Raw genomic sequence first — 15,855 nt, forward strand, 5'->3', positions numbered from 1 at the left:
AGTGACACATTCAATACAGCCTTGCCTACTCGTGCATGTATATAGCTGATCCCGGGTGTAATCATTAGTCCAAACAGTTGCAAAATGTTCCGTTTTGTAACTTAAACGAAAGTTTCTATTGGACAAATTAGGGTAGGTCCATCCCCGTTTTGTCCCATTTTCTTCCATTTAAGAAATATTTTACAACAGAATTGGCAGAATGAATACACTCCTGATCTCCCGCACACACAGTTCACTTTCATAACAGCCACAAACAGCATCATCACCTTACTTGTTGCATAATTCATTCTCGCATCTACGTGCTCTCCTCTCACCATTTTCCTTTGTTTGTGGACTTCAGTGCAACTCTCTGTGACCAGGCGCAACAAAACAGCTCTCTGTGACCAGGCGCAAAAATCTCTCCAAGCCAAACCTCCATACCATAACCTCTAACCGCTACACAGCAGTGGTTGGAACCTAAATTATTTTCCAATTGTTTAGCTCTGAACAGCACCATTAGGGGGAGGGGAAGGTAGCCTACATGCACACACACTGTCAAATATTTTCAGCTGGCAGGCAGAGGCTAGAAGAAGTTTCTGATTGACAGAGGTAGGGCTTTGCATAGGCACTTTGTTGCGTTTTTGTGGGACTGGAAAAGCAAGCCCGGGTCGTAACAGAACATTATTAATCGGGATTCATCCAACGGCATTGAGGAATACACCACCTCAGTCATCGACTTCATCAATAAGTGCATCGATGACGTCGTCCCCACAGTGACGGTACGTACATATCCCAACCAGAAGCCATGGATTACAGGCAACATCCTCATTGAGCTAAAGGCCAGAGCTGCCGCTTTCAAGGGGCAGGAGACTAATCCGGACGCTTATAAGAAATCCCACTATGCCCTCAGACAAACCATCAAACAAGCAAAGCGTCAATACAGGATTAAGATTGAATCCTATTACACCGGCTCTGATGCTCGTCGGATGTGGCAGGGCTTGAAAACTATTACAGACTACAAAGGGAAACCCAGACGTGAGCTGTCCAGTGACGCGAGCCTACCAGATGAGCTGAATGCCTTTTATGCTCGCTTCGAGGCAAGCAACACTGAAGCATGCATGAGAGCACCGGCTGTTCTGGATGACTGTGTGATAACGCTCTCGGTATCCGATGTGAACTAAACCTATAAACAGGTCAACATTCACAAAGCCGCTGGGCCCGTGTGGTCAAAGCATGCGTGGACCAACTGTCAAGTGTCTTCACTGACATTTCCCAACTCTCCCTGACAGAGTCTGTAATACCTACATGTTTCAAGCAGACCACCATAGTCCCTGTGCCCAAGGAAGTGAAGGTAACCTGCCTAAATGATCACCGCCCATGGCACTCACGTTGGTAGCCATGAGGTGCTTTGAAAGGCTGGTCATGGCTCACATACAGAGCATCCTCCCGGACACCCTAGACCCACTCCAATTTGCATACCACCCCAACAGATCCACAGATGATGCAATCTCAATCACACTCCACACTGCCCTTTATCACCTGGACAAAAGGAACAGCTATGTGAGAATGCTGTTCATTGACTACAGCTCAGCATTCAACACCATAGTGCCCAGGAAGCTCATCAGTAAGCTAAGGACTCTGGGACTAAACACTTCCCTCTGCAACTGGATCCTGGACTTCCTGACGGGCTGCCCCCAGGTGGTAAGAGTAGGCAACAACACATCTGCCACGCTGATCTTTAACCCTGGGGCCCCTCAGGGGTGTGTACTTATTCCGCTCATGTATTCCCTGTTCACCCACGACTGCGTGGTCAAACACGACTCCAACACCATCATTAAGTTTGCTGACGACACAACAGTGGTAGGCCTGATCACCGACAACGATGAGACGGCCTATAGGGAGGAGGTCAGAGAACTGGCAGTGTGGTGCCAGGACAACAACCTCTCCCTCAATGTGAGCGAGACTAAGGAGCTGATCGTGGACTACAGGAAAAGGCTGGCCGAACAGGCCCCTATTAACATTGATGGGGCTGTAGTGGAGTGGGTCAGGAGTTTCAAGTTCCTTGGTGTCCACATCACCAACAAACTATCATGGTCCAAACATACCAAGACAGTCGTGAAGAGGGCATGACAAAACCTTTTCCCCTCAGGAGACTGAAAAGATTTGGCATGGGTCCCCAGATCCTCAAAAGGTTCTACAGCTACACCATCGAGACATCCTGACCGGTTGCATCACCGCCTGGTATGGCAACTGCTCGGCATCTGACCATAAGGCGCTACAGAGGGTAGTGCGAACGGCCCAGTACATCACTGGGGCCAAGCTTCCTGCCATCCAGGACCTAATAGGCGGTGTCAGAGGAAAGCCCATAAAATTGTCAGAGACTCCAGTCACCCAAGCTATAGACTGTTTTCTCTACTACCGCACGGCAATCAGTACCGGAGCGCCATGTCTAGGACCAAAAGGCTCCTCAACAGCTTCTACCCCCAAGCCATAAGACTGCTGAACAATTCATAAATTCAACACCGGACAATTTACATTGACCCTCCCCCACACAATAACAAGACCAGGGTAAACAGATCAGGGTGTGACAAGTCTACTTGGTAAATATTTTCTTCTTCTTGAACTGCACTTTTGGTTAAGGGCTTGTAAGTAAGCATTTCATAGTAAAGTCTACACTTGTTGTATTCGGCGCATGTGACAAATAAAGTTTGATTTGATTTGATTTTACCCGGTTCCCATGCTTTTAACATGTTCTGTTCTGTTCCGGAACATTATAGATAACTTATGTTCCGGGTCTGATTCTTTTCCTTGAAACAGTTCCAACCCCTGCTACACAGCTTACGTTGTTGTCATCATAGTAGTTAATGTTGTAGTCAACATAGCTACAACATAGCAACTAACATGTTAGTAAACCCACAATCCAATCCATGTGTACAATCACGCAGCACAGTGTATAGCAAGCAGTTTAGCAATAAATAAATAAAACTGAAAGCTTACCTTGGAAGAGTTGCAATGTTGGATAGCGTTAGCCAGCTAGCTAACATAAATATTATTCCTTTCTGTTTGAGTCAGGTTGTTGAGTAGGTTAATGTTGCTGCATTAGCTAGCTAAGGAAGTGAAAGGTAAACTAAGAAGAAGAAAAACACGAAATATAGCTATCTCTCTTTCTCTATCTTTCTCTCTCTTTGCTGCTTCTATTTATATTTTTAAGAAATTAATGTGTTCAAAACTGTTCAACTATTGTCTTTCTCTCTCTTTGAGTCAACTACTCACCATACTTTATGTAGTGCTAGCTACCTGTAGCTTATGCTTTCAGCACTAGATTCATTCTCTGATCCTTTGATTGGATGGGTAGCATGTCAGTTCATGCTGCAAGAGCTCTGATAGGTTGGAGGATGTCCTCTGGATGTCATCATAATTATTGTGTAAGTCTATGGAAGGGGGTGAGACCCACAAGCCTCCTAGGTTTTGTATTGAAGTCAATGTACCCAGAGGAGGATGGAAAATAGCTGTCCTGTGGCTAGACCATGGTGCTACCCTAGGAGGTGCTGTTGAGGCTACTGTAGACCTTCATTGCAAAACAGTGTGTTTTAATCGGTTAGTTGGTGACGTGAATGTATTTAGTATTTTTTTTTTTTTAAAGGCAAAAAAATGTGTATGTAAAAAAATATATGAAATTCACTCAGTAGGATGGTACTCCCCTTCCTCCTCTGATGAGCCTCTACTGCTCTATAGCCCACTGAGGAATTTGCTGTTCTGTTCTACCCAAATCATATCATAGTCTTTTTTTCCTCTTTGTAATTTGCATTCAGTTTCTTGTCTAGAAATATTATGAGAGTTATATTCTTAAAAGGTGTCTGGATTTAGCAAGCGTGGATACACTCAGCAGATGATCACGCTTCATGGATAATGGTCTGGGAGCAGGTAATGATGGCTATTTCAGGGCTGTTACTCCGGAGGTAACCGTCATCCTCATTGATTGACAGGATCACACTGAGAGAGACAATTAGGGGTGTCTTGCCTTACCCCCAGATCTGACTTGTTTGGACAAGAGGCTTTGCAAAGTGTGCCTCCTGGGTGCAAGCAGCTCTCTGCTCAGCACCTACCCCTCACACACATGTAATCACATTTCCCCATGGAGGGAGAGCCAGAGAGGCAAGGGGACAGAGGCCTCAGGGGCTGGCACTGGTGCAGGCAGGCTCTTCATCCAGCATTTCCTATAGGCTCCATCATGGATGTTTCACACACACAAATCACGCCACAATGGTAAAGCACATACATATACACAAATATATTTATGGCAATGCCCTCTTTAATAAAATGTATATCTTATTTATTGTTTTGTTTTTACTTTATCTGCAAAAGCTAATTTGATTAAAAACAGTGTAGAGAGAAAATAAAATGATAATGCTGTTTGGTTGTACTCGACAAACCAGTCTGCTCTCCTTTTTACAAGTGAATGCCTGCCATCATGGGCTTTCCATGTGCTCTGTGTTACTGTGGATGTTGTGGCAGGAGGCAATCGATGCTGAGAGACGTGGTGAGAGCACAGGTTGTGTTTACGCCAGGCCTGATGTGTGATAGATAGAGTGTAAAGGCTGAGATATTCCTTGTGTCCCAACTGTCCATCACTGATTTGTTCAGTCCTCTTCCCAATCAGTTGTTCTGACCTGAGGATCACAACACGCTGGAAAAGACAGCCAAAATGGAATTGAGACTGTTAGAATTGAAAATTGTTTCATTCGATTTGGGTTGATTCCACTAGCTTTCTTTGTTTTTGGCACACATCCCTGATTTTTAAAATATTTTTAAAGTGATTTTATTAGGATAAAATGTCACCAATTATATCAAGACATTACTAAAGGAAACAAGACTGTATGTATGAGAGGGGGAGAGGGAAGGAGAAAGGAGAGAGAATGGTAGTGTGTTTGGAGATGTGTTCATTGCGGACTACAGTATGCCTCAATATGTAAGACAGAAGTGTAATCATAGACATTGTGGAATATTTCCATGGTAACATGAAATGAGTAGCAATTTGGGTTCAGTTGCTAAGGATGTAGTTATTATCCTGACCTGATGCTGAGCCACGTATTTAAGTATTCATACCATGAATGAACAATTAAACCCAACAGATTGCTACCCAAGTGGAGGGAAACAGCATGGAGCCAATATCTACGCCATTTGCATCCCTTCTCCTGTTATCAATTTGTTTATATAAATTTGAAGAGTTCCCTACAGCGGTTCATTAATAAAACATGGCCGACACATCATGTATCTAGGAATTAAAATCAAACAAATTAAAAGAATTAGGACGAAGTTTGCTCCTTTCTGTTTTGTAGGTACATTTTCAGAGATAACGTTGAGTTTGGTGTCTCAGCAACGTGCTTAAACACTGGGCTATTTGACAGAGAAGCTTCTCTCTCTAACTGGGGTCCTTGAATAGAGGACTCTCCTCCTTCAAAGTTGATGCCTTCTTGGTTGGGTCCCATCTGCTCTGATTGAGAGGCTGTGAAAAGGAAACGGGGGGTTTGAGGATTGTGCTTCCATACAAAGAGGAGAGGCCAGCCCTGGCCCCTGTTGGCAGCTGAGTGTTCTGGGCTGGGAATGCCTCCATCACTGGCCCCCAGACATCCTCCTACTCCTCCTCCTCCATCCCTCCTTTCTTAGTCGAAGTCCATGCGGGATGTGCAGAGATGGGGGGGGTATGTTCTATGTAGACTGAGCTAAATTATTTTTGTGGGGGGGAAAAATATTTGCTTAAGCATCATGTTTCAAATGTCACTGTCATTGCATTAGGTAGTCATAGTTAGTTGTAGTAGTTCTGTGTGAGTATGTTCTGTAGATGTAATGCTTTCAGGAGGGCTAACGATGTATTTCACTGACTGATCTTGATGTAACACAGTGAGCACTGCATGCATGAAAAAGTGACTCAAGCAAGCAAAGGTTTGATAAGCAACTGTGCTGCTTCTATTTGGCCTGTTTATTTGAATGCAGAGAATGCATTGTGCTTGTCTGAAAAGCTTAGCTACATAGAATCTCCCCCTCCCCAAGGTCACTTGCAGTGTCCCAGCTCTTATTCAGATATGGCTTATCTATTTTTTCACAAGCCCTCTGTTTTCAATGCAAAGAATGGGCCTTTCTGGAGAATGGCCGTCCGGCCTAGTACCATCCCTCATTCAAGGCCCTTTGTGCTGCCCCATTTAAAGAAGCTGTCATGTTCTCTGTGCAGTTGGCAGGGAAGGCCAAATCTAGAGTGCCCCAGAAGTGACAAAAAGGTAACTTTTTTGTTTGCCTGCCATCGTGCGGACTGAGTCAAGGAGGAATTTTAGCAACATGTAATTTACTCTTGGGCCTTTTTACTGTACGTAGCTTTAGAGATGGTAATTTCTCCCTTTGTCGGTGTGAAAAGATAACCATCAATCAGTTGTCAATTGGTCAATTGCAGAGGTGATGAAAAGGAAGGGGTTGAACAATCCCCTCTCTCTGGCTACCTAGAGTATTCAGGAGCCTTGGAAAAACGTGGCAGCTGGAGCAGAGCACGGAGTGGATCCGTCACACAGGTACAGCAGCCATGGTAAGATCTCTCATCAGCCTTTTACTCTTCAACTGCTGCAGTGGTTTTAACTTGGAATAATTCATACCTGTTTTACAATTGTAATGTTGATGTTAAATTTGCAAACATTTAAGGGCTCATTTGGTTTATTACTTAAATGCATATGCACATTTAGTTTATTATATTTGCTCAAATTATATTACAATTAAAATGCATGTGCATGGCAGTGTTCCTGTATTTTTCTGAAATATAATTCACATAAAAACACATTGTTTTTGTTGTAAAATTGTTTTAGTGAAGGGCACAATTTTACACACTGATTTGTTATGCTGAACTGTAACAAGCACACATTTTTATAGCAGTACAGTATTTAATGATAGTTATCATTTTGAAAGAGAGCTGAGACTGGCTTATGTGGAAGTGTCTCTTCAGGGTTATCTCCAAGTGGAGCATATCTGTAATGTAAAGCCTGTCTGGTCTGAAACCCCCCCCCTACAAAATTATTGTGAAGTGTGCGGCAATGTGAAAACATCCTGACACCCCCCTCACCCTCAGGCCAGTTCCACCAATATTGATTTTGGTTTACGTCTGCTCTGTCCACCGCTCAATGAAAAGGATTACAGGCCTGCGAAAGGATGAGATATCATCAGCTTGTAATCCAGCCCATGGTTTCCTAGCTACCGTATTGTCTATTCTGTTCCGCTATGTGAAAAATGTTGAATATCAACAATGAGTTTCAGTGCTGTATTGTTGAGTTTTGTATGAACTAATCTTGCCTCACTAAAAAAGACCTACAGCTTGGACAAAAGTCTATAGCCAGTGCATTCCTAGCTCCCCTTGCACTAAGGCAGGCTGAGGCAGAGAGGAAGACATTTTAGTCTCTTGCTCTTCTAGTTGCTAAAGCGCTGGGCTGCCGGGCTGTGGGAGTCATGAGGCGGCCCTGCTTCACTCGATATGGGCTCAGGGGGAGAGAACCATGGATGTGCAGGTCTAGGCCTTTAGAGCAGTGAGGGGGAAAGGTAAGCTGTCCGCTGACTGCTACTACACGGCTGTTTCTCCTCTTGTCAAGCTACAGTATGCTGGTGTTTCCTTCTCTCCTTCCCCCTGTCTCTGCCTTTCCCTCCCTCTTTCTTTCTGGTTCTTTGGCCTTGTGAGGAAATTTGTTCTCAGATGCAAATGTAGGCATTGAGTGTGTGGAACGACTAAAGACGAGCATGCTGGCTGTTTTGATTTGGAATGCAGATTAACAATAACCATACCTCCTGAGGTGGTGCAGGTCTGGGCAGAGTGGGGCAAGAGCAGCTCGTGGCAGGCAACGTGTCTTTGTTATGTGATCTCTCTCTTACTTCACTGCTGTTTGTAGACTAGAATAGCACCTGGAGGGGGTGAGGGCGACAGGGCTGGTCTATGATGGTACCTTTTTACATTTGGCACCTGCATCAGCCCAAATTTAAAAGAGTTATGTCTCTCGCTGAAATGTGCACATTCATTTCAGTCAAACGTTTATTTATTTCTCCTTTCTTCAGCCGCTAGTGTGCAGAGTGACAGACCATAGCCAGCCTGTCTGAATGGGGGTGGGCCACTTCTCACTTAGATGACATGAGGGAATGTCTAATTTAACGAGCAGCTTAAAATCATTTGTTGAAGGAAAATAGAGACTTAGAATTGCAGTACCTCGGAATGCCTGTAGTATTATTTCTCTAATTAATATTAGTATTTTTTAAAATTATATTATGCCGTTATTACTGGTTTTGTGTATTGTTTTTGTGTAACTGATGTACATATTAAGTCAGTTATTAGTGTTTTTCTAATCCCAGCAAAGTTAATTCTGTGAGAGGATTGGGAGTATTACTTTGTAAGCAGGTCTTTCTAAATGGTGGTGTGTGGGTGGGTGGAGGAGAGATGCAAGGAGGATGTGTGTTTGATGTAGGGTGGTGGGATAGAAGGATAGAAGGGAGGCTTGGCTCTCTTCTCGGCCGTGCTCGCTGGAGAGTGCGCTTCAGTGGCTTCGGGCTGCTTGAGGTTGGCTTCCACGGAAACAAGGAGTTGAAGGGGGGACTGAGACCGTTTTGGTTGGCTTAACCCCCACCCCCCTCTCAACACAAACACATACCACACGCACACACCGACACACACTACCTTGAGTCATGTTCTATCCACGGCCCCGCACAGCACTGGGGCCTGAAGTTTTCCCCATCCTTGCCCATCATTGTCAGACAATTATAGGGTGGAACTGAACTAGAAAATCTGGTACAATCCATCAATTAGTACAAAGGGTTTTCAGTGTAGTGTAAAGGCAGGGATGCAGGAGCCCTTGCGGCTATAAAAAATGGTCCTGATTGGGCACGGACAGTGGATTTTAGTGCTGCTTGGATACACCGTAAAGATGCTGCCTCCGACCCCTACAGGTCTGAGCAGCAGAGTACCACATTACAGGGCTCCTTTCTTAGGACTCCTTTGTGTATGTGTGTATTTTTTTCCTCCCTCGGTCTCTTCATCATCCATTTCAGCCATTACGTGCACTCAGTAAGAGTACGCCCTAACAAAAGGCCAAGTTGTCAGCAGTGCAAGAAAGTGACATTGTTAAAAAGAAATAGATGTTAATGTGGTCCAGTGATGGAAAGCCTGGCGGACAGTGGATGCGCTCTCCTTTATGTTCCACGTATGTTTTGGTCCAAAAAGCACATCTGTTTCCATGCCTGGTGTTTTAGCATGGACATTAAGTTGGTGTTGGGGGCTGGTGGGTGTAGTGAGTGTAGTGGAGGGAGATGAGTAGTTATGAGAAGATATAGCTGCTGGCAACAGCTCCATTCACTCAAACTTTTCAACTCTAAAAAGCATCTACCATTTTTAAGTCTCTGTGTGCAGTTGGAAGGAAGTTGCTAACTGGCACTAGCGCAAATGCTAACTAGTGTTAGCATAATGACTGGAAGTCTATGGGAACAGCTAGAATGCTAGCTTTTCCTTTAGACTTTCAGTCATTATGTTAACGCTAGTCAGCAATGGCTCGCGAAACTACCTCTAACTTCCTTCATAGATGACACAGATGGTTTTTTTTTTTTGCCAAAATCCCGAACCATCCTTTAAAGGATTTCCAATCAAAGAAGAAACACAATATAACATTTAAAAAAAAACAGATTCACTGAATTGATAAACCAGTCGTTTATCAACATAATACACTGTAGATGAACTCTGTGGCATATTATACAAATATACTTGGCTTCAAATAATATTATTATGTATTCTGTATTTACTATTTTGCTTTTGTTGCAGTCATTTTTTTGTAAAAACTTTATTAAAGATTTTTATACCCCTTTTTCGTGGTATCCAATTGGTAGTTACAGTCTTGTCTCATCGCTGCATCCTCCGAAACATAACCCAACCAAGCCGCACTGCTTCTTGACACAATGCCCACTTAACCTGGAAGCCAGCCGCACCAAAGTGTCAGAGGAAACACAATACACCTGGTGACCGTGTCAGTGTGCACAGCACCTGGCCCGCCACAGGAGACGCTAGTGTGCAATGGGACAAGGACATCCCTGCCAGCCAAACCCTCCACTAACCCGGACGATGCTGGGCCAATTGTGGGCCGTCCGGTCATGGCTGGCTGCGACAGAGCCTGGACTCGAACCCAGAATCTCTAGTGGCACAGCTAGCACTGCAATGCAGTGCCAGACCACTGCGCCACTCAGGAAGCTTGTTGTGGTAATTTAAGAGTATTATTTTCTTCGGTTTTGGAGCTTAGGACTCTTTCTATTCTGCTGTTTTCTGATTCAAAATCTCAGTAGTGCTTTTGATCAGTTTTAACATGTTACAAATTCACTTTGATCACAGAATTGAGTTTATTTGCAATGAGACTTCAAAACAACTTGTGTACATGCCTAGCCTTCTAAGGTCTTGTGAAATGAAAAATACTTAATTTGGGGCATTATTTGTAGTCATTTATGCCGAAGTAGCAAGCAACTCTTCCCCAGCTGGTATAGAAATTAGACAATTTATTGTTTTAATCACCATTGGGTTTTGTTAACCTCTCTGGGATAGGTGGGATGCTACCGTCCCACCTGGCCAAAAGCCAGTGTAAATGCAGAGCGCCAAATTCAAATAAATTACTATAAAAATAAATTACTATAAAAATCTGAAAATATTCTCAGGTATTTGTTTAACTGGGTTGCATGCAAACTCTAATATCAAACCAAAAAGTTGAGTGGTGTGAGTAACTTGATGATGATGTAGTGAGAGTGACACACTAATGACTGACTGTTTGTCCTCGTTAGTTGTGCTCTGCTCTACAGCTGACTAGTTACTCCAGTGCTAATGAAGGTAGCAGCCAGTCAGAAAACAATGAGTGCAGGCTGAGCAGGCTCACTAATGCTCTGTGTGCTGCCGGCGTGCCCCTCATCCAGGAAGCCCCCCAGCCCACCCTCTCCTCTCCTTCCCCTCCTCTTGCCGGGCGCAGCTCTCCTCATCCAGGCCTAACCTCGCAGGAGCTGCTTCCTTTTGTTTTCTGCAGCTTTGTGTTCATCCTCCTCACACTCTTCTCTCCTCTCAAGCCCCTCTGAACTGAGACTGCCAAATTAGCTATTCAATATGTGCAATTTGCAGTGGGGCTTTTTGTGATGTGAACATCTATCCTCAGGGTTGAGAGCGCAAATCCCCCTCATTGCGCCGCACTCCTCTCCCTCTCTGGACAGGCGGAGAGAGAACCTAATCTCCTGCAGCGGCACTGACCCTGGCTCACACCGGCCATCGGCAGCTTCCGCAGGCGCCACATCCCAACAAGGAATTTACTCTACATTAGCATAGGAGGAACTAAGCCTCTTTCCTGCCTCAGTCCACAAAGAGAACCACAGTAGCCTCTCCACATGAAGCGCCGTGCTCGTGTGATGTCTGATCTACGCCTGTTTCAGAACAGCGAATCGCTTTCAGGATTTTCAGGATGGAAAGTAGCTAGCTGCGTGAACAGTCAAAATAATTTGTGAAATTGAAAATGTGTGCAATTTAGTTTTTTTCAATGTTTAGTTTGAAAACAAATACAGGTGACTGTAGTAAATCTAGTCAGAGTTCTTTCAAATCAGATAAGCCCTATCTAACTTTTCCTCAGTTTGGACTGCTTTCCAGTTTCCAGTTCATGCTGGGGATGTCAGTGCTGAAATGAGAGGGGATTGTTTTTCCCAGTAGAGGAGAATAGAGTGTTTAGGCATGATCTGTATGTGGCAGACCTGCAGGCCCAGCCAGCCAGGCCCAGCAGCTCAGTGGGTGTCATAGGAATTCTGCTTGCATGTTGGTCAGTACTTGAAAATGTTCCCTGTTCAAAGAAGGGATATAAGGGAAATAGGATTAGAGGGAAATCAAATGGCCAGTTAGATGAACAATAATACTTTTTGAATAGCAGATTTCGTCTGCCGCTAACTCTACTGAGATAACACTGATGATTGAAATGTGGGATTTTACTGTCAGGGCAAATCTCTTTCGATATGCAGAATGTCAAACACACAGTGAGGTGTGTGTTTGTGTGCTTTGCCCGCACACATGAATGTGTGTGTTTGTGTGTGAGAGAGAGAGAGTCTATGTCTGTCTTTGTGTGTGTCTGTCTGTGGGTGTGCTAGGCTGTATGTTGGATGACAGAGATTCCTGGAGTGTCCAGAGGCAGCCTGGAAGTGCTGGCTTGTCCCCAGGGGATGGATGACAGGCGGGCAGACCCGGCTTGCAGGGTGTTCCCAGAGACTGGAGGTCAACAGCAGGCAGGACACTTCTCCTCTCCCACATGGGAAAAGGGTGACTGTGCTGCTCACACCACAAAGGGCTGGACTGTCTCAAAATAAAGATGTATGGGTTTTTAATGTTCAACTTCTGATGGAATTTGGGTACATTTCAGATGGGTCAGATCTTTCCCATGGTGGGAGAGACATTAGTGAATAAGATATTCAGCATTTTTGCAGTTCATCCCATACAATGAAATATGTTATTATGTCATTCTGTTATACCACGTCATAACTGCTAATTTGGATGATATTAAGCCAGTCACTGAACCATGTTAGTGGAACTGCAGCTGGGTCTGTTTTGGATTGGAAAGGTGACAAAGACCTCTGCTGTGTCTGTCACTATCTCTGATAGAAACCTCAGGGGTGTTAGGTGTCATTGGCTGTATGCTGATATGTGTGGTGGAGAAGATGGGTTACAGAGCTGAGAAGAGCCTTATTAGCCCACAGAACACACTATCCCACCACCAGCCCTCTCTCTGGGGCCAGAGGAATCTCCACCACTCACAGACTGATGAAAAGTGAAGCCACCGCAGGGCGCTGAGAAAATGAGAGCCATTACCACCACAAAAACACGGCCATTTGGATATAGAATGGAAGTCGGTGAGGCGCAGGCAGGGGCTAAGATATGGAGCTCGGTATTACAAAAGAAAAGGCAAAGGGGAGACTGCAATTTACTCTGAGACTGGCCACCTGACCGTGGAGAAGACCAGTAATCAGTAGAAAGGATTGGGATGGGGAGTGCCCTGGTGGAGATCTGTGGTGCATCACGGAGGCCCAACAGCACGCATCTCCGCTTAAACAGTCCTTTAGCTATGATGTCATCTTGCAGGACAGGCCAGGGACCTGCAGGCCAAGGTAGAGGAACTGGAGAGGAACTCCATCCAGACACCCTTACCTCTGATGTGGTTCCACCTGATATCACGTAAAACCATAGCATGAGATCAATACAAAGTAATATCGCTTGATGGCTAGTTTGGATAAAATTATACAGAAAACATTTTTCTAAAATTAGCTATCCGGATAAGTAATTACCCTAGTCTCTATTGTAGGTAAATTCTCCCTCCTGTATAGAGTGAAAGTGATTTAATTTGGGTACAGATGTGATTTATTGCGCATCGATAGCTTCATTTAAGTTGGCAGAAAATGACAGGAAACGGTAGCAAGTCACAGCTCGCACTTGATGTTCATTGTGTATACAGCTGAATCAAAAATCAATCTGCTTCTACATCTGCCATCTTGAGGGTTAAGGGACACAGATGGCTCCATCGCTGGCATCCCACCAAAGCCTGGTGTTAATCGGATGCCAAGGCTGAAGAGGGAAAGTTTGAATTCTCCCTTGTTCCTTCGTTAAGATCTCAGGTCCCCCTGCCACCAGATGTGACCGATTGCACGTTGTTGCAATCTGGGTTTAATCACGCATCATTGACAAAATGACACTCCTATGGAAGGGCTGAATAGGAAATTAAAGCATTTTAGATAACGTTCATAATTGACTAAATTGTTTAAGCCCCCAGATCACATGTATAATCTCTGCCTCACATGACCGTGCTGAAACGAAGTGCCTTGTTTGATCATTAATGATTTGGACACTAATCACATTTCCAGTTAAGTTTGTTTTGGGTCTTTGGTTCAGAGCGATAGGAATATAGAATGATGATCATCATAGTCCATCTTTGGCTTAAACTCCATTTAAGTGATAATTGGTCTTTCAGCAGGCAGCTCTAGGCGATGATGATGAACTCTGAGGGCCAGTCTATGTCCATCCACTTTTCACACTCGGCAGTAAATTATATAACTTTTGCTGTAAATAAAGGACTAGTTCCCCATTTAAATTTGAAAGCATGTTGGTGTTATCCATCCCCTTCAGGCTATTGGGCTTTTATAACCCAAGATCGTCACTGTTGGTAATATTAAGTGGAATTTTTCTCTCATCAGTCATAAAGTGGCTCTAAATGCTAACGCGTATGAATATGTACATTTTGTGTATGGAAATGTCCTATTTTACAAAAGAAAGGCTAATCCTCTTTAAAGATCTTGAATTGGAGCCTCTTGCTTGGTCCCCATTTAACCTCCTTCAAAATATAGATATGATAAAAATTATAAGACTACAGCTTGATCTTAAATGATTTCTACTCAGGGTATGAGGATCACTTCGAGGCTTCATTGCTAGGTGTTTTCGCTCTGGTTATGTGCTCCAGTATCAGGTGCTTACGAATGAATAGAGCTCAAAGTTGAGCTTCTCAGTCTATAGCAATTCTCCAACGCTCTGTGTGAACCAAGTCTTAACAGTGGTGTTCCAGCAGTGTACACAGTCTCACATATCATTATTTAGAACTGGATGATCAATAATTGAGAACCATTGGACGAGAGGAATACCATTATGTTGACAATATACTCTGCATAGGGTACACAGTGTAATGTGGCTTGTTGTTTAGCTACTCCAACACTCTTTTAATCTGCAACTCTATTTCATTTCCTTTGTTACCTCTAATGAGCTCAAGTTTTTTAATCTTGGGGATTTTGTTAATGAATCCATTAGTTTACAAACGCAGTGTGTGCTTATACAAAATGTATCAGGCAGAAATTATAGCTTCCCCCATGCGAGGTAAATCAGCAAAGTAATTTTTGTTTTGTTTTATTCTTATCTGGTCATTTAATTGCTGCTATTGTCTCATTAGGAGGAGGCACCCATGAATGATAAGAGAAGTTGAAGTGAACGTTTTTTCTCAGTTTGCTTTGAATGGTTTCAGTTTGAAGACTGGCTTGTATATGATCTCTGCCAGCGCTGGTATTGTAAGCACTGCTAAACAGTACAGACAACATTTGCCAAATGCTGCCTTTGCTGTTTAACAGATAATTCAAAAATTCCTCTGCAAATTATCAAAATTTAATTAGCAATATAAATGCCAGAAGGAGCACATTATGTGCAATTGTCTTGCTATCTTTCCAGAAATGAGTCTTTTAAAATGAATTTGCTGTATCAGTCATCTTTAAAATATTTTTGATCACTGAATTCATAGTTTCCATCCTGTGTTTTCTTTAAGGTATTCATTGACATAGGTGATTGCCTCTTAATTACTAGCACAGCCTCCTCCTATTCACTCCTATTAATTCATGTTTTCTGGCACAGTCCCAAAAGGCAGCCTTGCCCTATATCTTCTAATTACTTCTATAATTGAATTTGCTCACTGTTTCTGGGCTATGTTTTTAAGTGCCTGTTTGTTCCGAGGGTTTATTGTGTCTTTGTGTGACAGCCCTCTGCAGAAAGAACATGCATAGCCATCTTTCCTCATCAATTTTCCACAGCCTGCGTTCTTTCTTTATTACACACCTCCAGACCCCAGACATATGATGGGTTAGTGAAACAGGAAGGAAATTAATTAGTAAGGGGGAAACAATTACCCTGACTTCTTCTCGTCCAGTCATTAGTACTATAACCCAAATATGTGAACAAATAAATCCTCCATAATGTTTCTTTGTCACTGAATGCAGTTTTATGGAGTTGATCCTTATACACTTCCAGTAGCTGCTCAGGGTTGGTAAATAGAAAAGCTTTATACC

General features: G+C 43.5%; 1 long non-coding RNA gene across 5 annotated transcripts in view; it reads left to right on the forward strand.

Annotated features, from left to right (window-relative positions):
• LOC139578435 (uncharacterized) overlaps positions 1–15,855 on the forward strand; it is a 147,317-nt gene that overhangs the window by 84,591 nt on the left and 46,871 nt on the right. The window contains exon 1 of one of the 5 annotated variants that reach the window (XR_011675549.1): positions 6,448–6,553. The exons of 2 other annotated variants lie outside the window; for them this stretch is intronic. This is a non-coding gene — a long non-coding RNA (uncharacterized lncRNA). Of the gene's footprint in view, positions 1–6,447; positions 6,554–7,356; positions 7,552–15,855 lie in introns of those variants that run through there. 2 more of the 5 variants (XR_011675551.1, XR_011675547.1) reach the window with 2 other exon arrangements.

Source organism: Salvelinus alpinus, chromosome 6 (genome assembly GCF_045679555.1).
Source record: "Salvelinus alpinus chromosome 6, SLU_Salpinus.1, whole genome shotgun sequence".
NCBI classification, from domain to species: Eukaryota; Metazoa; Chordata; class Actinopteri; order Salmoniformes; family Salmonidae; genus Salvelinus; species Salvelinus alpinus.